The 25,000-nt window shown below is 34.2% G+C and overlaps 1 protein-coding gene across 15 annotated transcripts in view; it reads left to right on the forward strand.

Moving 5' to 3' along the window:
* Positions 1-25,000, forward strand: part of LOC128247032 (glutamate receptor ionotropic, NMDA 2B-like) — a 1,133,867-nt gene that overhangs the window by 554,045 nt on the left and 554,822 nt on the right. For 5 of the 15 annotated variants that reach the window (XM_089347814.1, XM_089347813.1, XM_089347819.1 and 2 more), the window contains exon 3: positions 14,467-14,502. The exons of 7 other annotated variants lie outside the window; for them this stretch is intronic. The gene's annotated coding sequence lies outside the window, so the exon portion shown is untranslated. Of the gene's footprint in view, positions 1-14,466; positions 14,503-22,702; positions 22,855-25,000 lie in introns of all 15 variants that reach the window. 3 more of the 15 variants (XM_089347818.1, XM_089347824.1, XM_089347825.1) reach the window with 1 other exon arrangement.

Consider the following 25,000-nt stretch of genomic DNA (forward strand, 5'->3'; position numbering starts at 1 on the left):
TGCTGCCTACTAACTTCAATTACAAGGTATTTGTCGGAACTAGGATATTGTAGAAGACACTTGCGCATAATGCAACGATGTGTTTGCGAAGTAATCTTTTTAACCGCACGTTTATATATACATATATGTGCATATGCATATATATGTGTGTGTATATATATATATATTTTAAGAATATATATATATATATATATATATAGAGAGAGAGAGAGAGAGAGAGAGAGAGAGAGAGAGAGAGAGAGAGAGACTCTCCCCAGACAATAAAATATGCTTCAACATACGAATTCACATAAAGTATCTTGCAAGCCAAATACAAAACCGAAATATATATGTGTGTGCGTGTGTCTCTGTGTGTCTATATACATATATATATATATATATATGTATTTATGCATGTTTGTATGCATGTATTTATGTATATGTGTATAAACCAATCTCACTAATAATATTCATTTGTTTTTGTTAATGAGCCGTAAACTAATGATGTACTTGTACCCCAGTTAATGGTCCACTGCTTTTAAAAATCACGGCCACATCCGCAACGAAATATGATTTAGTAGCGGATATTATGTTGCTTTTAAACGATATAATTTGAAGTCCTGAACAAACATGGATACTCTGTTGACACACACACATCCATGTTCCAGGGAAATCTCAGGATGTAACAGTTGATGCATAGTAGTCTTCGCTTGCTCTCGCTTGGTACTCTCTTAACCCATTGCCTGCCATGAGCCCCAGTAAGGGGATCTGCTAAAAACAGTCTCACTGCCGATTGTTCGTTGTATTCAAAATGAGATGCTTATCTACATTGTATTTGCAGAAGTGTGTTTAACAATAGTAGTTAAAGTTTGCCGTTATTAACTCTGGCTAATTCTAGAGAACATTTTGTGCCATAAATCGCAATTTTTGAACTACAAAAACATTGACTGTTTCGAAACTTTTTTTTTTTTTGCATTTCCCATCTATATCATTCAGTGATATTTCATACATATTCGCATTTGATACTATATTTTCCATGAAAAAAAAAAACTAATATGTTTATTATTGCAATTGAATAGAAAAGGATAAATATGCCTTTTTTCAGCGATCCGCATTTGAGACTTTTCGAAAAATTTATCGTAAATTCCAAAATAATTCACAAACGAAGAAAATTTAAATTCTACATATTATTTTAACTCCTGGCAAAACAAAAAAAATATGAGTAAAAAAAATTGACAGTTAATGGGTTAAGTAGATTAGAACAAATATCAATGTAAGATTTCCTCCAGAGTACGGCGTGCCAGTCTCTTTTGAAGAAGCTCTTGTAATCTTCTAATTTGACGTTGAACATCATTACCACCAGCTCACACAGATTTAACGTGAGCAATTAAATGTCTCCTCTCGATTAAATGCATGGCAGAATCTTGTCAAGTAGTAGTATTGAAGTCCGCCAATAAATAGAAAACATTTGTCGCGTAAGTGGAGATATGTTCTATGATATTCTGATTCTAGTATAATTCGACAGGTAATATAAATCAGCTTTAGAAAAAGGAACTCCAGAATAGATTTGTGTGTGCGCGCATGTAAACGTTAGATTTTATACTCTTCACATCCACGCTTAAATAAAGTCGTTGAAACATGGATTCATTGGATGCTATGGCCATTTTTGTCGGCGTATGTTCTCACATGTATTTTCAAACACCTAATTTTACCTGTATTAATTGAAGTTGTATGAAGGTAGCAGTGTGCTTTCATCTTTGTTATGTTAGAATTTTCTCGCCGTTCGTTTCGTATGCAATTATTTTTCGAAAGCAATATATTTATCTTGCCCTAACATTAGTGTCTGTTTCAAGTATAGCATGCGTTAATATGAATTTATGCCCTACGCTTAACATGGTTTTACGACCCCAACTTATATGATTCTCTGTTATTGCTTGCATTCGTAAAGAACATTCGTATATCGCGCCAATTTAGCAATTATTATGCAATCATCATTCACACATTACTTTATCACAGCATTTCAGGAAACATCTATTGAGAATATGTTATGTGTGTGAGCGTATGTAAGTAAATAATATATGATATAAGATATATATATATATATATATATATATATATATATATATATATATATATATATATATATATATATATATATATATATATATATATATATAAATACACACACACATGTATATATATAAACATATATACCTAATTGGCACATGGAAATTTTCATTGCAAATATATATATATATATATATATATATATATATATATATATATATAATTCCGTATAATTTTCTGACTTACTTCGATAAAGTAATATTTAGATGATGATGATTCCAAAATAATCGGCAAAACACCGGATTATGAAGATGACCTTTATTATGTTAATAATATATACAACGGAGTTATAAAACTATATTGATCTGCAGGCAATAATCCATATCAGACCGTGTCATACTTGAAATTTTGGCACACGGTCTGCACTTTTGGTGAACGGTTTAAATTGATGACTTTGTCCCTGGTATTCAACTAGTACTTATTTTATCAACCTCGAAATGATGAACAGCAAAGTCGACCCCACAGGTGTCGACTTTACTTTTTATATTTTCGTGGTCGATAAGTACCAGCTGAAAATTGGGGTCAATTTAATCAACTTCGGCCATTACCCAAAATCTTCTACCGTTATGCTAAACTAAAACGTGAAATCAATATTATCCTCAAATAAGGTGGTGAACTGGCAGAATCGTTAGCACGCCGGTCAAAATGCTTAGCAATTTTTCATCCCTCCTCCTATTCTGAGTTCAAATTCTACATCACCTTCCGTCATTTCGGGGCAATATAATTGACTAAACCCTTCCTCCGAAACTGCTGGTCATGTGCTAAAATTTGAAACCGATATTAACGTGAGATAAAAGTTATATATATATATATATATGTGTGTTTGTGTGTGTATGTGTGTGTGTGTGTGTGTGTGTGTGTGTAACAATTAGAAAATGGAGGATAATATGCTGAACCCAACTACTTGCAGACGGTGTATCCCGTTGAATTCATTAATTTAATTCATAGCAAAAGTGACAAAAAAAGGAAGAAAAGAAAAAGAAAGAAAGACCCAAAGCACAGGTGTCTATGGCAGACTATGTTATTTTGCCAACATGGTTTACATATAGAAGTACAAAGTACATAAGGAATTAGAGGATGAACAGAACCTTATGTACTTTGTACTTCTATATGTAAACCATGTTGGCAAAATAACATAGTCTGCCATAGACACCTGTGCTTTGGTTCTTTCTTTCTTTTTCTTTTCTTCCTTTTTTTGTCACTTTTGCTATGAATTAAATTAATGAATTCAACGGGATACACCGTCTGCAAGTAGTTGGGTTCAGCATATTATCCTCCATTTTCTAATTGTTACACAAATTTTGGGTAAAACCTCCACTTTTACCCGCTCCCATTGATTGCACCTAGTATAGCACTAGTGTAGCAATAATTGGGTACCCTCCCAGCAGTATACTGGATAGATACTATCCCTTAGTGGGTTGAACCCCCAACCCCTAACTCCCTCACGTTATATATATATATATATCTATATATATATATATATATATATATATATATATATATATATATATATATATATATATATATATATATATATATATATATATATACATATATATATATACATATGTACACATATATGCAGGAGTTAAAGAAAGGAGTAGATAGGATCCGGGCTACAGCTACATATGATACATAATGAGCCGAAGCTCGGAAGTAGTGAGCACCCAAGCGAGCTGTATAGCGCAGGCTACTCTTGAGGCCAAGTCTACCTTGATTAAATGAAAGTTTACATTGTCGCAAGGAGGTACATTTTAACGCATGGAAGTTTCAATCAGAATGTGCGATTGAATCTTCCATGCGTTAACATGTACCTCCTTGCGACAATGTAAGCCTTCATTCAATCAAGGTATCCTTGGCCTGAAGAGTAGCGTGTGCTATACACCTTGCTTGGATATATACGACTTCCGGGGATCCGCTTACTATGAAATGTATCTCCTCCATTCCTTAACTCTCTCTTGTATTCTTATTCTCACACCCGGCAACCGTGGTTCCCTACCGTGAAACTGTTTTCAAGCTTTTTCAATTTATCGTACTTCGATAAGAAAATCATCGACAACCGTCCGTCTCAATAAACCACTATTGTCTCTGAAAGATGTCTTTTATATGTACTACGGTTTGCTTGAAGTTAACTTTCTTCCTACACCTCTATCCTTGGATCTTATATATATATATATATATACTCATAAACATACATTTTACACACAGTTTCCCTTTACCAAATCCACCCAGTACAAGGCTTTGGTTGACACGGAGCTATAGTAGACGGCACATACCCAATGTAGCACTTAATAGACTGAACCCTAAACCCTGTGGGTGGGGAACAATTTTCGTATCACACATCCGCGTACAGGATTCATTTCTAGTTTTCACTTGTCTTCTCGCACCGATTTCCCGTGTGTTCCCATGTTTTCATGCAGTTTGTGTGGATTTCTCCAGTTTCCAATCTGTCATGAATTTTCCGAGGCCTTGACGGTCTTATTCTCAGGATCACGCAATATTGGTGTGTTCTGGTCCTTCTTTATAAAACACAGTGTCTAATTTCAAGTGATTGCCTACGATATTCCTACGAAAGCTTGAAATTGCTGTTCAAATACTTTTTTTTTTTAAAGATTGTTAGTTCTTTTTTTTTTCTTAATTAATCGTCTATTTTCGTGTGGGTGGTGCATAGAGTTTTCACTATTAGTTTATCGTGTGTTCTTTGGTCTAATGCGCTGCTTCTTTTGCTCTTTATTATAAGTGTAAAAGAACACAGTGATTAATGTGCAATTCTATAGTTAATTCAACATTTAGTCTTGAACTTTATACATTTCCTGTTCTTTATCAAATTTGTAAATCACATTTCACATTAGTAGCTTGTTGTCGGGTTTAAAGACTGGCACCCGTGTCATTAATATGAGTTTTGTTGCAGTTTTATTCTAATCACAGTGAGCTAATGGTTTCTCGTAATGACTTTAGTGTTCTGATTTAGAAACATTGTGATTTAACTGTGGGTGACCGAACATCTTATCGAAAGTATTTTAGCCATGGACATTTTCTGTATAGCTTGGACAATATGATGCATGGCCTAGTGGACAGTCTGTTCCACTTTCGATAGTAAGATTGTGAATTTGGTCCCAAGAGTAGGTGGTGCATTGTGTCCTTCAGCAAAACATAATTTCTTGTTGCTCCTGTCCACGAAACTGTAAATGATTACATGCAAAGCTCGGAATTTAAACCTGCAACAAACCTGTCTCCATACAGATTGAAGTGTTTCAATCTCAACCAGGTATACGCACTGGAAACCGGGTTAATCTCCGGCTAGACCAATGTCTAAGTTTATGTTGACGAGTGAGTTAATTATTTATTAATGAAACGATAGATCGTGATTTAATTGTTTTGTTGTTTCAAGAAGATTAAGCAATTGTGAAGCTGTACTTATTGGCTGGCAGAATTTGTGTATTTTAAAAGGTGGGGGAGCCAGATGTACGCATTGCGTTATGCTTGTGATAGGATTGTTCTATGACTTTGTCAATTAATTTCCTTCAATACTTCTGGGAAATGTACAAATTAAACAAAATCATTTCACTATATAACATTTAGTCAATGTACATTTATTAGTTCATTTATCCTATTCGATACTTCATTGGTCGCAAGTATCTACATTTTTTTTCTGCTTAAATGTCTTTTTACTATCATAGTCTGTTAGTACTTTAAGTATTCTCTTTCCTCTCCTTTCGTTTAATTTAGTTTCCTACTATATCTCAGCTGCTCTATATGTAACACGTTTCGCAAAGGACGTCAAATTTACGTGATAAGAGCTCTAATAATGTCGCAGCTATGTTTAAATGAAGATATAAGGATACAAGTAAAAGCAAACAAAAAACATAGTAGTAACAACACAAGGATATGTAAATATCGAAAGATGTAGATGATAATTCTTTCAGAACTACCAATCAATAATAGCCTGCTGATATTTCGTTTCCTTAATAGCAAGGTGATGAAAAATAAGTAAATACTATTGAAACTATATTAGTATGTGTGATTTTGTAAACGGAAAGAGTTCATTATGTATAATATTCATGTTCGATTTGCTGAACTCATCACAAATTATATATGTATGTGTATTTGTACGTAGATGTGTGTATGTTTGTGTGTGTGTGTATATGTACGTTTAATGTATATGTGAATATATATATAATGTATATATGAAAGTATTTAGTATGTATATATATATATATATATATATATATATATATATATATATATATATATATATATATATATATTCATATATATATATATATATTTATATGTGTGTGTATACATATATATATGTGTATCTGTGAGTGTCTATGAATACAGACGACGAGGGAGTAAATAGTTAATATACATATATACTGTCTGTCTGTATGTATGTATTTATGTATGTATGCATCTGAAATAGAGAGGATGAGAGGAAGAAGGAGAGCGTGTGTACAAATATACACGTGACCATTCACTGTTGCTTTCGGAATTCTGCCTAAATACCGCAGGTAATAAACTACACAGAAAACACTTCTTAGTTTCCAAGTCGTAAGTTCATTTACATATTACTGATAGTTTGACAACCACTTTAAAAAAAAAAATAACTTTCTTTTCATCAAACACAGCATGAAAACGGAAACAGTTTGAAAGTAATTTAGTATATTTGTATGTTTCAGATATATAATCTTGCTGTGGTACAGACGTGTAGCGAATGACACAGTAATTCTTCTCATACCTATGCCATTTAGTCGATCTCTTAGAATAGACGCCAATACTAGTTTCGCAGTGTGAACATTTACTTTTAATATTTTACTGATTTCAGTCAATGAATTGCGGACATCCTGGTGCATTGCCTTCAAGAAATGGCTTTCAGGAATTATATCAACTTCAGTACTTATTTCAGTTTCGTATTTACTTGATCGATTTGTATTTCTTATTTAGTTATTTTATATTTTGACTTAAATAGGTACAACTCAAAAGTTTTACACAGTTATCAAACCACCCACTTACTGTAAAACTTGCCCATACATTCACACATGCACACGTGCATACACATCTATGTAATAATATATTTATCTTATTATAGCGTTGCTTGCTTAAATCATCACTACATCTGTTGGTTTGTGTCACTCGAGTTGGGGTTTGTTATCAAAAACGTATCCACACATAAACAAATGGTCTAGTATAATTTGAGGAAGTTTTCCAGGTACCATTTCCCAGGCCATGGGGGCCTTTTTCTTCCTAATGTTTCGGCATAACATTTAAATCTGAGGGAAAATATTTGTGTTAAACTATTTATACGATGAAAATCTGATTTGTGTTAGAAACAAATGTCACGTGGCTCAAACCCAAAATAATTTTTTATGTTTCATTTTAAAGCCATGTGGGCTGGGTTATGGTGTTATATATTTCACAATTATGCAATGTTGTAACGATCAGATGGAAGTCGGTGGGAATTGAGATCGAGTCAATGCAAGCGACATCAATAGTCATGTCCTACCATGGCTTATATTTCATTGTTACTATTCAGTTGGACTGAACCCAGAACCATGTGGCTGGTAAGCAAGCTACTTACCTTACCACACAGCCACTCCTGCGCCTATTATATATATATATATATATATATATATATATATATATATATATATATATATATATATATTGATAGATAGATAGATAGATAGATAGATAGATAGATAGATAGATAGATAGATAGATAGATAGATATAGATATAGATATGTATGTGTGTATGTATATAAACAAAAATGCTATATATGAAATCTCTCTAAGAGATCAGCACAATAGGTGTATTAACATGTAATGTCCGTAGCCACTTCAACATGTCTGTCCGTTCAAACGGACTTTACTGCGACTTTTTACCCTAAGAGGACATGTCCACTGCAGACGTACTCGTCGGTAACGATCTGTGAGAATGTGGTTCCAAGCCAGACATCGTCAAGACATATTGAAAGGTGGACCGGTGGTCTTCCATAACATCAATCAAGGCCGTGCGATGAAGTAACCGCTGCTCACTACGGTGACCAATATGACAGTATATGATGTATAATATAATAAATGCGAATGCTAATCTCTGGGTATCAGTGCGTCATGCGTAGACCCCCCCTCTCTCGCTATTCAATGATACTCCTACTATTCCTCATGATAGGGTGAGATTAATAGTAGGCATAGAGAGTGTGAGGACGCTGGCGAAGACAGAGAGAGAGATAAACACACAGAAAGAAAGAGAGGGAGAGAAAGAGAGACAAAGAAATTTAAGAATAGTTGATGTTTTTATTGAAAGTTGTAGTGTACATGGTGGCGGTGGGAGTAATTATATGTGAAAGAGAAAGAGTGCGTATGTGAGAGAGAGATGGACTGAACACTGAAGTAACATGCGAAATAACATACTGAACGAACACACACATTTAGCTTTTTTGTGATGGTACTGAGGTGATAGTATTAGTATGAACTGTAGTTGTGATGAAGCCGGAAGTGGCGGTAATGATAGCGGTGATGGTGGGGGGGAAGTGGTCAGGATGACGGTGAGAGTGAGCGATGTAAAAGATAGTGGTGATGATGGTGGAGGGAAGGCGGCGAAGTTAAAGGTATAGATGGTGGTGGCGTCAAAAGTCTGAATGGTGTGTGTATGGAAGTTGTAGTGGCGATGGTGGTGGTGGTGCTGGCGATGGGGATGGTTGAAAACAATCAACAGAAAAAGAGAGAGGGAAAGACAGAGATTAGATAGAAAAAAATTGTACTGACCCCTCTAATGGGAAAACAAAAATGTTGTTTATCATGCAGCTTTGCAATAAGTTCCAAGTTGACAAATTATATCATTGTTATGATGAAAAGTGTTCATTGCTTGAAAAATATCGTCCGTAGCTTGCATAAAAACCACATGGTTCCGGGTACAGTCCCACTGCGCGGCACCTTGGGCAAGTGTCTTCTACTATAGCCCAGGGCCGACCAAAGCCTTCTGAGTGGATTTGGTAGACGGAAACTGAAAGAAGCCCGTCGTATATATATATATATATATATATATATATATATATATATATATATATATATATATATGTGTGTGTGTGTGTGTGTGTGTGTGTGTGTGTGTGTGTATATGTGTGTGTCTGTGTTTGTCCCCCCCAATATCGCTTGACAACTGATGCTGGTATGTTTACGTCCGCGTCACTTAGCGGTTCTGCAAAAGAAACGATAGAATAAGTACCATGCTTACAAAGAATAAGTCCTGGGGTCGATTTGTTCGACTTAAGGCGGTGCTCCAGCATGGCCACAATCAAATGACTGAAGCAAGTAAAAGAGAGTAAGTTTAATAAGATTTAATATGCACTCAGTGCATGAAGTGTCATTGTTGGACCCAAAGCCTAATGAAGATCCCTCCACAGGAGCTAGCTTAAAAGTAACCAGATAGATAAATTATATTCAGGCAAAAGTATCACCATGCCGAAACGCGGAACTTTACACGTTTTTTCCCTCTCATTTTTTTCTCTCTCTATTTCCTCTTCTTCTTTTCTGCCGAAGAGCGCAGGCTCGAAAGGTAAAAGATTTTTCCATTTTTCCCGAGCTAATAATATCACTACACATGCTTGTTTTGTTCCCACACCTGTTTTCATCTTTTCCTTTTCTATAAATTTCAACTATATATATATATATATACATACATAATGGGAAGATCAGCTGTATTTTGTAGGTGACAACTAATCAACAGAAAACACTGTTTTGTACAATCGTATTCTTATAATATTGAAAGTGCCAGTTATTTGAAAAACCTCATTTCTGTATTAGTATATATTTGAGACGTGTTAGTTATTTCTTCCGCATCTTGATAAACCTGCTAGTTAGTTTTAATATATTTTTTTAAGTAAACTCCAGAAAATCTTATATATCTCCGACTTACTTGTACAGGTTATTTCACGCCAAACGGTTTTATAATCTTTATTATTGCAAATTTTGTCTACCATATTTTTGTTACTCCTGCTAAGAATAGTATCGACTTGTGAATTAATATATCAAAACAAGTACGAAATAAATTGATTTTAAACTATTTTTTCCATCTTTTAAATTGAATAATAATTATTCCACATTTATAATTATCGATATTTTTAATTCAAAATTAAATAACATAATATAAATTTTTTAACTGTCTATATTGATTACATTATATAAAGAAAAAAAAAACAAGTCCATTAAAAAATTACTTTTCGGATGGTCAGACATTATACATAGAACGTCCGATAACTAGTCATGACTTCTAAATATTTATTTACATAATACCTAAATCTAATTAGTCAGCATTCCATATACGACTCCAAACAATCTCAACAATTTTTCTATATATTCACACTGTCTCCGTTGCTTCTCTTCCTTCTCTTATTGATCTCATGATTATATTTGTCTAGTCACATATTGTTTTCTGTTTCAGAATAAATATAATAACAATGTTTATATATTGGTGAGTAAGTTGAATGGTAGTGAATTGTGTCTACAGCCCCGTAAGATATCATTCTTGATAAAATATATTTCATATTTCAAATGTATAGACATTTCTTTTTTTTATATGAGTAAAATTATGGTTGTTTGAAATCATAACACGAGAAATATGTAATATAAGTGTATATTTATGTATGTATATTTTTGCTGGCTGCACCAGAAGCTATGGCCATCCTGGAATGGCACCATTGGTATGTGTTCCATTTATTTCATCGGTCTTCCATGCTCTCTCACCGGATTTCGTTTTGGTGAAGCAGTTATTTGGAGAAAGCTGACCTCATTCGCGTTTCTTTTTGTAGTTTAGATATGAATTTCTCTAAATATTCTTTAAACATATTCATATCAACGAGTTGTAGAGTTCTGAGGCTTTTTAGCGGGGTATTGATAATGTGTCGACTTTCAGGTTTTAATTTGTTTCAGGATCGGTCCTTAATAAGATTGAGCGAGTGGGTTATTCGATACTATTCAGCGATGTTTAACTCATGGGTTAGTACAGCTTTCAATCCCAACGTTAATTACTAGACGCTCCAAGATGTTTCAACTCTATTCACTTACTACATGCATTTCCTGGTTTTCTCTCTCAGGAGTAAAGCCTGAATTCTTTTAACCTCTCCCAATAGCTCATGTGTTGCACCGAAGCAATCTTCTTCATGTAGTACCGGTGTATATGTATATATAAAATATTTATGCCAACGTTGTCTGATCAATAAGTATCCGGACTTTTGCTATAGTAATGAAACTAAAGCCCGCAGAATGAAGCCTCTTGGCACAGATTGACCTTTCTGTTGTCCATGCGCACTAAGTTTTAACGTTCTAGCTTACTTCCGCTGTTTAAAACAGTGCTTCGAATGAAGTTGTGTAGCGTGTGATCGTCGCATTAAACATGACAGAGAAATTTGAGCAGAAAATCTGCATCAAAGTTTGCGAAAAGTTTGTCGATACCTGCTCAGAGAGCTACGCAAAGTTTTCAAAGAGTTTTTATCGTCCTCAACACAATCCAGGAGATCTTGTACAACTGAAACCCGAGTGTCCTTTTGGTCAGCTGTAATGAGGTTTGACACAAACTTGGCAGACACGCGTCTCATACCCAAATCTTCAGTGATAATGGACTAAACTAAAGCCTAACCAATCTGCACATCGTCTGATATCTCACAGATGGTTATTTGGTGATTTCCATTCACAGTTGCACGCACATCTGCGATGTTTTTCTCAGTTCTGCTGGTTGCGGGTCTTCCAGAGCGTTCGTGAATATCGACGTTTTTCGGCCATCTTGGAACCACTCGTACACTTGGGTGCGGCCTCATACACTCCCATCCATACACTCTTTGTAACTCTGCGTTGGCCTCTGAGAAGGTGTCGCCATGAGAACCTTCTCCGTCATGGTCAATGCGACGCTCACGCGCTACACACCTTCCTTCCAAGTACTGCTGTACACAGCGAAAGTGAGTTAAAATGTTAAAAGTTAGTGCGCATGCACAGCGGAGTTCAAGGTCAATCTTTGCCAAGCAGCTTCACTCTGCATGATTTAGCTGCGTTACTATAGCAAAGGTCCGGATACTTATTGATCAGACCTCGAATACGAAGAGAATAGTCATGTCACACAATATTTACACGTATATAATGTAAATACACACACACACTCACGTTGTGTTGTGTTCTTGAGCAAGACACTTTATTTCCCGCTGCTCCAGGTCACTGAGCTGCAGAAATATGAGTTGCGACGTCAATGGTGCCAAGCTGTATCGTCCTTTGCTATATTCTTGGATAATGTCGGTGGCGTGGAGAGGGGAGGACGGTATGCATGGACCAAGACTGGTATTCCATAAACAACCTTGCACATACTTGTGCCTCGGAGGGGAATTCTTTAGGTGCTATCCCATGGTTATTCATGACCGAAGGGGTTTTTTACGTACTTTACTTCACATGTATATTCATAATTATTTATATACATAGAGCTACTATACCAAGAAGATTGCCTCAGTGCAACAGATGAGCTACTGGAAGAGACAAAAGGCGGATCTTACGGGTTTCTGGTGTAGACCGTTTCTGTCTACACAATTTCATTCACACGGTATAGGTCAATCGAAGTTATATGAAGTGACTTCGCCTTAAACGAAGACTCGATTTAAATTCGAGCCTACCATCGCTTCGTTTTAAAGCGAATTTCTTATATATACGTCACTTTCCAACTTTATATACACATATATATGGGTGTGAATGCATATACGCATATACATATATATTTACATGCACAACATATATAAATATACGTAGATAGATACATAAATGTGCATGTATGTATTCTTAAATACGCGTGTGTATGTGTGTATATAGGCACATTTGTCTGTCACAATTTAATATGACAGTATTATGAGGCTAATTTAATATTTTACGTTCCACATGATGTTTATCATTGACATGTATCAAGTCTGCTTCGAATACACAGTTTCTGCCTCACAAAATAACATCATACAAAGAAAAAATGAATATCAACATTATTTTTATGTACTTAATGTAAAACTGTCTTGCAAATAATTATATTATGATAGAAATCGTATGATAGAAATCATTTTGAATACTTATAAGTTATTCTGTTACGTAATATATTGTGTTTGATTAGAAAATAAGAATCATTTAATTATGTTTATGTAATAACTTCCTACATTATAAATATTCTTCTCAAACAACGCCGCATAAAATCATATTACTGTGATATTCAGAAATATGAGTAATTCTAAAAATTTGTTAATACTTTTTAAAGATGCTAGAAATAACATGAAAGTTTTCCTTACTGGTTATCTATTAATGATTTTTCTGTAATTAGGAAATACGGTTATTGAGTAACTCACCTACATTTTCCTCAATCAATTTGAATATTTTTTTTTTGTAGCTAAATCAAAGCTTAGTTATGACACCGTAGACTTGGTTATTACCTATCACTATCATGCGTTTAATTTCTTCCTATCATTGACAATATTTGTTTATGCTACCTTTTCTGTCAGATAGCTGGATATAAGATTTAAAGAAGGCTTAGCTTGATTTTTTTTTCTGTTTTGATTTGTCGCTTTGAGCGGTAGAGTAGATATTTCTTCTCAGATTACTGAATTTTGTTTTATTTATTTTGGTGACAAATGAGAGAAGCTTCAGGGCAATTGTCTCTTCTGAAGAAGATGTCTTTATCATCGATAAGTACATGAATATCTTCGATACTTCTAAACAGTTGCCTTCAGAATCAAAGTGTTTCATTCCTATTTTACAAAGAGACTCACCTTACACTATGACACGAGAGCAAATTTTAGAATCTGATTATGACTGTGTTCATATTTTATGAGTAAAATAAACTTGATTACACATGGGGGGCGAAATAACCAAACAAATCAGTTATGGCTCTACCAACGCGACTTTAAAGGTGAAATACACTGCAGAATATTATCATTCTATCGGCCACGGAAGAACTTCCAGAATAGCAGAGAAACTTTCCTCCTACTGAGCTCCTCTGAGGTTCCACGCATGCTTATCAAGTAACTATCAAAAGATTATGTCTGACCATAAAAAATATCATGACAGTTGAAGCTTTTACATTGTATACTTGACACATATGAAACTACGAGCTAAAATTATGTTTCAGAGCTAATAAAATGAACACTTAACACTATAAAAAAATGCTTCCATCAAAGGAAATCATATACATTATAGGTACCATAATTTTACGAGGAAGTATCATGTCAAAGTCTAAATGAGGCAGACAAGAACAGTTAGGTAATGTTTAATCTTTTGTTAAATATAGAAAATTATCTCATTTGGCCAAGATAACGAATAGTTACGAAATAACATTACTTTACTTTCAGAAACGGTCACCAATATGAAAAGAAGAATCATAAAATGTAAGTAATATTGCAGTAACATTAATATGTAAACAAACTATCACACCCAATGTAGAGTAAGAATTTCAATTCTACAGAGTTTAGGGATTTGTTTAACATGAGAAATATATATATATATATATATTACGATCTGACGAGTAGCTATATTTTTGAATAGAATTTATTTTCGATAATTTCAATTGATTTTAATCGATTTAAATTTCTTTTCTATTTGAAAATTGGTTATGAAACACGTGTAATCTTTTTATTATATTTATCTTATGATATTTACTTTACTTTATATTATACTCATTTATTGTGCTTTTAATTATTAATTTTTCTATGTGTGATAGTAGATTTTCATCGATGAGTTCTTGAAAATTGGTTATTTTCCCTAAAACTATATATATATATATATATATATATATATATATATATATATATATATATATATATATATATATACATATATATATATATGTATGTGTGTGTATATGTTGTGTATCTGTGTTTGTCCCCCCAACATCCCTGGTGTGTTTAGGTCCCCGTAACCTAGCGGTTCGACAAACGAGACCGATAAAAGAAGTACTAGACTTACAAAGAATAAGTCCTGGGGTCAATTTGATTCGACTAAAGGCGGTGCTCCAGCATGGCCGCAGTCAAATGACTGAAACAAGTAAAAGAATATAAAAGAATATATACAAACATATACACGCGCACACACACACACACACACATATATATATATATATGCATATATATGTGTGCGCACCCGTTTGTGTAGACATATTCCAGGAGGTAAGGTGTTTTTCTACATAGGACATGCATTCTCGCTGGATGCTCACAAATGGTCAGGTTATTTGGTGTTTAATTCTATTGCGCCTCCTCTCTTTCATTTTGTCTTTTGGTATTCTATACTACAGGGAGTCAGAAGATTAATGACCTCAGAAAGTGAAACTATCAAATAAACAGATGCAGCAGTAATAGTAGCAGTAGCCGTGGTGGTGGTGGCGGTAGTAGTAGTAGTAGTAGTAGTAGTAGTAGTAGTAGTAGTAGTAGTAGTAGTAGTAGTAGAAGTAGTAGTAGTAGTAGTAGTTTTAGTATCTGTTGTTATTGTTGTAGATGTCGTTCTTGCTGTTGTAGTAGCAGCAGGTATTGACCGCAGTAGCGGCAGAAGCAGAAATAAATCTAAATTCTAGAGTGAAACTTCCAGTGTTTCCGACCGATGCGACCGATGCTATATTTTTGTTTAGGGTGACAGCTAGGGAAAGAAAAAAAAAATTAGCAAAGCTTCACTCAAACGTGTTGACGCGATTGGCTGCAATTGATGGAGAGAAAAAAACACAATGTTTGAGCATGTAGATAGAAAAGACAAGAAAGAAAGAAAAACGGAAAGTGCAAGGAAATGGAGCGTTGGTGAGTCGGAGATAATAGTCCAACACGAGATGTGGGATTTTGGTTGGCACTCCTTCGATTGCGCTGACGAGGGTTCCAGTTGATTCGATCAACGGAACAACCTGCTCGTGAAATTCACGTGCAGGTGGCTGAGCACTCCACAGACACGTGTACCCTTAACGTAGTGCTCGGGGAGAATCAGCGTGACACAGAGTATGACAAGGCTAGCCCCTTTGTTACAACAGAAACAGGAAGAAAGAGTGAGAGATAGTTGTGGTGAAAGAATACAACAGGGTTCGCCGCCACCTCCTGCCGGAGCCTCGTGGAGCTTTTGGTGTTTGCGCTCAATAAACGCTCACAACGCCCGGTCTGGGAATCGAAACTGTAATCCTACGACGGCGAGTCCACTGCCCTAACCTCTGGGCCATTGCCCATCCACGTGTGGAATATATGATATATTAAAAGATATTTTTTCCCATTATCCCAGTTTCACATCACAGGGGATCGCGTTTGATTTCCATTTCAGTTCCGATATTCATTTGACAGATTAAAATTTTGTTGGCTCGTTGAACGAACCGACAAAACTAAGTTGTTAAAAATACCACTCTTACGAAATGTGTTGAGTACAACCTTCGTGTGTCCACTCACTCATTAATTAGGTGGTGAATTTCAAAAATTTGTTTATATTTTGATACGTGTATACTGAGGAAGACTTTTCGTAAACAAATCGAATGTCTATTTCATTTATTATGCATTCTCTTAAATGTGCGTGTTAAATGCAATCAAAATATCATTACTTGGTTTGATCTCATTATCATATACCATATGACTATGCCGGTACAAGGTAGCCATAACACAATTAAATCGGATACTGTAACAAGAATTTGGAGTGGTAGGTTCTATTCGAATCCAGTCGGAAATTCTGGGAACGTGCATCATTGTTAAGCTTAATACGAAATATCTGTGTATGTATGGATCACAAAAGCAATGAACACAAAGACAAAGAAGCCAACACGGAGTGAAAAGTTAAACGAATGTTGCATTAAAGCAACCAAATATTTGTTAAAAATTCCCACTCTAGTTGTGACTGCGTGCTCACCTTGTATTTATGTATGTACAGACAGACAGACAAACAGAGACGCGCGCACACACACACACACACACACACACACACACACACACACATATATATTTCTATATATGTACTAGTAGAGGGTTGTATGTCATCGGAAAAAATAAATATATCGTGTTCTTTGTTAAGAAATAACTTATTTATAAATTGTATCTCTTCTCTCTGATACTTCAATTTATCTCAACCACAAATTGATATAATTTTATGACAAGAAAATAATAAATAACAAAATTATATTGGGATCAAAGGGAATATCACACCGTACCAATCACTGTAGGAAAATATTAATATCGTTAATTAGGTTATAAAATAGTATGACCAGATCTGACGAAAGCTTTTTTGTATTATATATTAACGTATAACATTATTTTACATAAGTTTTTATGGCGTGTTAAGGGTAATCAATTTCAGTGATATCACTTCTTATATCATAAACATCCAATGGTCACCATATATTAAATGAGATCAAATCGGTAACACTTACGTGCGTTTAAGACAAAGTGTAACACATTGGTATAGAACCTGTATATTTCTATGATACTGGATTCATCTTTTATGTAAGATAACTATCCCACGAGATGCTTCAGTTACTGTAAAAGGATGCGATTCACAACGCCTACATTCTAATAGGAATTCACAATATGTATGAATATAAAACATATACATTTGTATACCTTCAAAGTTACAGAGTGTGGTTTTAGAGGTCAGCGTCACTGTAATCCGGAACATGATGAAAGCCAGTTTGCTTCTGGTTTTTCCCTGACAATATACGGGAAGAATTTTAAGTTCAAGCGAAAATACAGTAAAATGACACATCAAACAAGTCCTTTTTTTTTTTTTTTCATTTTCATATTTGTTCAATGTTCGATTGATCAAACACTGATCAAATATTCGATATAGTAATTTACTACATCTAACAACGCAGAATCGATTTGACAAACTTTGCAGCACGGAAGTTCTTATGTTATAACTTCAAGGTGGCGAACTGGCAGAATCGGTAGAGCGATTGACAGAAGGCTCTGTGCTATGTTCAATCAATGTCGATTATACCTTCTATTCGCACGGTGTCTATCAATGAAACACATGTATCCCCTCTTAATTTAGTGGAACTGATTGACTATCGGGTGAGATGTCTTACGGCTACCTAACCGTTTCTTTGGGCTCTAGGTTCAAATTGCACTAATGAACATGTCTTCCCCAGCACGCACATATAGAGTCACGAAGTAAAAGCGATATCGTATCGGAGTAAGTTTGGCTGTGGTATCGAATCAGTGTAATAAGCCTAGGCTTCCACAATCCTACTTGTGCTGTAGCATCGATACAGAGGCTTCTAAGAACAGGAAAAGTAAGTTAGCATAGAACCCCTGATTATTTTTCTTCGTTAATCATCTTCACTAGTGAATGATAGACTCCGAGTTTTAAAAAAATGGAAACATTCGGGTCAACAACAATGCACAAAAACTTAAACACAATACCACTTTAGTATATGATATATTTTGATCGTTTGATAAAACTTTATTTTCAAAACTAGTTCATTAACAATACCACATGATTGAAATATAAAATCTGAAATTGTCATATTTTAGTTGAAAACTAACATGGAACATGAATACAATGTGTTTCCTTTTAATTTTGGCAATATCATATTCTTTACTCAGCAGTTATTGATGCCCAGATCTTCTAGAAAATTCCAAAGATTCTACCAAAGCGTTGGAAATGAAAACAATTTAACGGTAGGAGACAATGTCACATATTGTATGTATTATAAAAGCAGAACAAACTGCAACGTGTTTCCATGAAGAGAACTCATTCAACAAGTTTAATCTTTGTATGTGTGTGTGTTCGTGTGTGTGTATTTTATTTTTGCGATCGTGCTTAAAAAGTAAATAGTTCTATATAAGCTGTTATGATATAGTCGCAATATATACACACATACAATGATATATATATATATATATATATATATATATATATATATATATATATATATATATATATATATATATATATATATATATATATATATATATATATATATATATATATATATATTTATATATATATATATATATATATATATACAGAGAGAGAGTGAGAGACAGACAGAGACAGACAGAGGGAGAGAGACGAGGGTGTGCTGAAAAGTCCCTGCTTTTGGGTAAAACAAAAGACAGAACGATGAATAAATTATGATTTTATACAACATATTCCCCTCTCAGATTCACACAACTATTGCAGCGGTCCTTTAATTTTTCTAGGCCGTGTAAAAGAACTCGGAAAATTGGACTTCCAATAAGGCCTTTCGTGACACCCTTAAAGCCAGGAACTTTTCAGGACCCCATCCGATATATATATATATATATACATATATATATATATATATATATATATATATATATATATATATATATATATATATATATATATATATATATATATATATATATGCGTACATATGCATTCACTCACGTAAACATGCCCTCACATACATATTTTATACGCACACGCACATAGAGAACACGGTTGTTGATCGTAATACCATGTGTACAATCCCAGATGGTGTAGCGCGTTCTATCTTTGAGCAAGCCACTTTATTTGACGATGCTCCAGTATACTCAACTGTAATGAATACCAGTACCAGTAGGATGCTAGAGCAGCTCCCTCTCCCTAAATGTGGCACTGAGTCAAATTCTTGAGAGAATTCAGAGACTTACTTTACGTTTTATTGACATTTCTCTTACATTCGAAGTTTCTTCTTATTCGAAACACCAAAATATCTAATGACTCTAAATCTTCAAAGTCTTGTTTTCTGCATATCGTGGTATTTGTGTTTATTGCTACCCTCGCAATTTCTACATGGATTATCTGTTTAGTTGTTACAACAAAACAGGAGTTTAAAATATTAGCTATTCAATTAATATCTAATTAATCAGCAATTGCTCGATATTAGTATATTTGGTATGTGTGTTTAATATTAACATCGTATTTTGTTATAAGTAATGGGTTCGCGATTAATAATCTATTTTGGGGGATTTTTAAATAATATAGATGTGTTTATTTTGAGTTTTCTTGTATTATATGTGATCGAATGCGTTGAGATTGCACCCGTCTGTTAGTAGGTGGTTAGCCAGAAATTAAACGATTAATAATGAAACCATTCCTCGTATTGCAATTGAATGATAGAATATGCAATCTAATCCACACTTATTGACAAAAATAAACAACTCCCAGACTGATGATACATCATTCTGATAATCAGAAAACCAAATACCGGTAGTTATGTCCACCCGATTTCAATAAGCAAATCCCAAATAACCAGCATTTATGCAGTTGTTTACACTGTACACTCTATGTATTTATGTATAAATTAGAGACAGACAGATAGGCACACAGGCAGGTAGACAGATATATATATATATATATATATATATATATATATATATATATATATATATATATATATATATATAGATAGATAGATAGATAGATAGATAGATAGATAGATAGATAGATAGATAGATAGATAGATAGATAGATAATAAGATAGATAGATTGATAGGTGGGTGTGTATAGAGAGGTAGCTATAGATATACATTTATTCACATGCAAAGCCCATGCAGTCATATTCAATATAATGGCTCAAACGTGTGCAAAAACGTAATATGTGCATTGCAAATCACTTGTTAAAACATATATACGCATGCGTTTGCAAACGAGTTTATGTATGTGAGTGTATTTCCGCATCCATACTCAAACAATATACCAATAAGGAATCGTATAACTCTATAATATTTTATATCTTGTATGATTAAAAATCCCTTTTTCGTATATTTGATAGTAAGCTGTGTCACCGGTGTAGACCCGGTGTAAAAATACAAGTGGAACAATCAACATTAGAGTCACTGCATGTTCGCTTCCTTTTAATCACTTAAGTAGTTCCCTGCCCCTTTGTTTCATTTGTGATCAGGCAGAATCATGTCTTTCCCCACACCTGACGATATGGCTTAGTTGCCTCTAGTGATCTACTACTGAATGATTACGTGAATATTCGCATGAAACCATTAACATCGTATTAACATCATTGTACTGTTTGCGTATATGCGCGTGTATATACCTACTCGTCCCTAATGCAAAAGCCATGTTGAGACACTTCTCACACTTCACTTAAGATATTGACATTCTTTTACTTTACTTCGTTTTTGTTTCAGAAATTATATTTACATTCTTTTAGAACACGAAATTTATTTATTTTCTCTTTAAAATAAACCATGTTGAATTTCATTATAGTTTTCAGATCAAAGCAGTCCAATTAAACCTTTGTTTAATGAATTGACTCCTCTTTCCTTTTATTTATATCTTTTTTTTAGTATTCGATTCTCATTAAACAATTTCATATGCAACGACTAAAAGGAGATTGTTTTCTTAAATTAATAATTTCGTTTTTATTTTATTTTTTCTACATTTTTTTTTTTTTGCTTTGGCTTTTATTTAAATTTTAATAATTAATTTTCATTAATCAGAAAGTCTGTCGTTCATTGAACAAACGAAGCACGAATCAATGCTCAATAAACTCACTTTTATTATAACATCTCTTGTTTTATTAAAACATGCTCCATCGGATTTCACTAGAATGTTATGAATAACAAAGAGAATATTCACTATACATATTCTTCTTCATAATCTTCTCATTCATATTTTTCGCTTACAACTACTACTACATTTTCTTTGTTCCTATTTCTTCTTTCCATTTCCTTCGTTTTCTTCTTTTTGGCCCGTCAGTCCTCCTACATTTCCCTTATTCTCCTTCCAGTTATTGCTTTTTCTTCTCTTATTTTCTTATTATTATCATTATGGCGGTGAGTTAGGAGAATCGTTAGCGCGTCGGAGAACATGCTTAACGGCATTTCTTCCGGCTGTTTACTTTCTGAATTCAAATCCGACGAGGTCAACATTGCCTTTCATCATTTCCAGGTCGATAAAATAAAGTACCAGTCAAGTACTGGGTCGATGATATAGACGAACCCTCTCCGCATTAAACTGCTTGCCTTGTGCTAAAACTTAAAAGAATGATAATTATTATTTATATTGTCACCGTCGTCATTAAAAATATAATTATCGTTGATGATATTGTTCTTGCTGTTACAGCTAGATGTCACCATGTTAAGATATATTTTGAAGTCTGCCCTCATGCATTTGTTTATCATATTTTATTGTATCATCAATATAACGGCGTACGAGAGAACGGTTCAGTTGTTAATTGTTTTCCCAAGTCAGAGGAAGGATATTGTTTTCGTGTTAAAAATTTATTGGTTCTAGCTTAAAGGCAGGGATACATTTTATTATGGGGTCTTTAAGGTTAGTCAGTGGCAACAGCCGAGAGTTTCCTATAACGGTCATCTCTACTTGAAATACTCTTTCAAACAAAGCACGCAAAGGAGAGATGAAGTAATTTATTTTCATTACTCTGTGCTAAAGTTCATTCTGACGGGTTTCAGTTTCAAGCCTGGTATGCGAACTTTTGTATGAGTCAGGCGTTTATTTAAGCAGCTTCAGGATAAGCAGTGTTCGTTGCTTGAAGTTTGATCAATGGATACTGCAGTGAAGCTTTTGGTGTGTATGTGTGTGTGTGTGTGTGTTTGTTATACATCTTCAAAACTTATTTTTACAGTATTATTTTCCATTCTTGTTTAATAGGTTTTAATAATACATTCTGTATGCTGAATGAATTCCACTGAAACAAATTCAGGATTTACATGTCGAACGAAGTACCGTCTTTAACAATTCTGCATGCTCCCTATCATTTGTTGGGGTTAGGCAGATGTGGATTATAACAGACAGTTAATAAGGTATCTACCCGGCTTTCAAATCCATAGCTCTTTACGTTACATATTTTACAAACACAAATCGAAAGAGTGAGACGTACATGCACACACAAACGCACACACACACACATACACACATACACACACACACACACACACACACACACACACACACACACACACACGTGTGCGTGTGAGACAGATATTTTGTGTACTATCTTAATATATAAATCTGAAATGGTGTGTTTGTGTGAAGCCTTTTTGAAAGTTTATAGAAATCCACATTTTCCACTTTTTCGTAAAAATGTTTCCATCAATGGAATTTTCTCGATCTGAACTTTCCAGTGCAGTAATTAGATTTTTAAAATTCCGTTTACTTTGTGTGATTTAAAGGAGATTTGGCTGTCGTTTCTAGCAACATTTATATTCCTTCCCTTCTCCCTGTACCGGCGTTGTTATAGGGAGTAACAGTAAAAGAGGGAGAGGGAGAGAGAGAGAAAATGATACATACAAAGTCATAGATTAACTTAGTTACATTTTACACTCTTACTTCTTCTTCCTCTCTCTAATATAATACCTTTCCTCTACCTCTAACATATTTTTCATAACATAGAAACGTAAAAACACACACGACCACACATACGTGATCTGTGACAACAACATACACATAAACACATACACAATTCAACATTATAGTTTTAAGATTTAGTTTCTGTGTTTCTTATATAAACACGTGCACGCATTGCTATTTTATAACTGTCTTCCGTTCTCTCTTTCTCTCTCTTCATTGCTACCATCTCTATTCCTTTCTCCCCCACTCTCTCTTCCTCTTCTCTCTCACAAAACATTCACTACAATATAACTCATGTTCGTCAATGTTTGGTAAATATACCACGATTTTCACTAGGGTGTTAGTGTTAGAGTTTATGTCTCTCTCTCTCTCTCTCTCTCTCTCTCTCTCTCTCTCCCCTTCTTTTACTCTTACTCTCTATATTATATGTTGAGCGTGTAATTACTGCACTGGAAAGTTCACATCGAAAAAATTCCATTGATGTAAACATTTTAAAATTTCGTTTACTTTGTGTGATTTAAGGGAGATTTGACTGTTGTTTCTAACAACTTTTATATTTCTTACCTTCTACCTGTACACACAATCATTGACAACAATATAACTCATGTTCGTCAATGTTTGGTAAATATACCACGATTTTCACTAGGGTGTTAGGGTTCGGGTTTTAGGGTTAGGGTTTAGGGTTAGGATTAGGGTTAGTGTTACGGTTAGGTTTAGGGTTTTAGGGTTAGGGTTGGGTAATCGTGTGGGTGTTAATCTGAAAAATTACAGATATGTGAAAAGTACCGACCCTGCCATCTATTATAACTTGTGTTGTTCTGTTTAATATATACATAGATTATGCCTCCAAAGAAGAGAGTTTGCTAGGGAAAGAAAGCAACCAGTTTAAAATGACAACAACAGACTGCAGCAATTCACCACATTCCAGAAGCTACTTTGAACATAATGCAAAATGGTGCATCAACATCTTCTGCCTAATCTGATAGAATTCTGGCAAAACTGTGTAGTAACAGATCGCCAGCAATTTGTTCATCAGAAATTGCCATCTTACCTCCTACTATATATATAATCAGGGCAGCGCAAAAAGTTGTTTTGCACAAGCATTTCTACAGCCAATTAGACGGATGAAATTTACGTACGCTTAATAATGTTACGCCTTCAGACTTCCCCTATTAATTTCATCGTCTTTTGAATTATGAACATATTTACATCATACGGGTTTTTCCGTTGTAAGGCATTCTTTTTTAGTTGATTTTCACCTAGCAAGACTTATCGTAGAAGGCGTAATAAGTCACACCCGGACAAGGTCGGGTTATACTGCTCTGTTAAAGTCTGTCATACCGGCCATGACGAAGGGAAATAGCCCTGAAACTCGAGTCGCCTTTATATATATATATTTATATTTATATATTTATATATTTGATCCTTTATATTGAACACTCAATATTTCATCTACATTCAATACTTTCTTTCATGGTGCCATCCATTTTTATGTTATTTTATTTTATATTGTATATTGTATATCATATTATATATTGTATATTCCATATTCTATACCCCACATTAGTTCTGCAGGAATATAAATAAAACATAACAAAC

The sequence above is a fragment of the Octopus bimaculoides genome, chromosome 2 (assembly GCF_046866305.1).
Source record: "Octopus bimaculoides isolate indiv1 chromosome 2, ASM4686630v1, whole genome shotgun sequence".
Taxonomy (NCBI): Eukaryota; Metazoa; Mollusca; class Cephalopoda; order Octopoda; family Octopodidae; genus Octopus; species Octopus bimaculoides.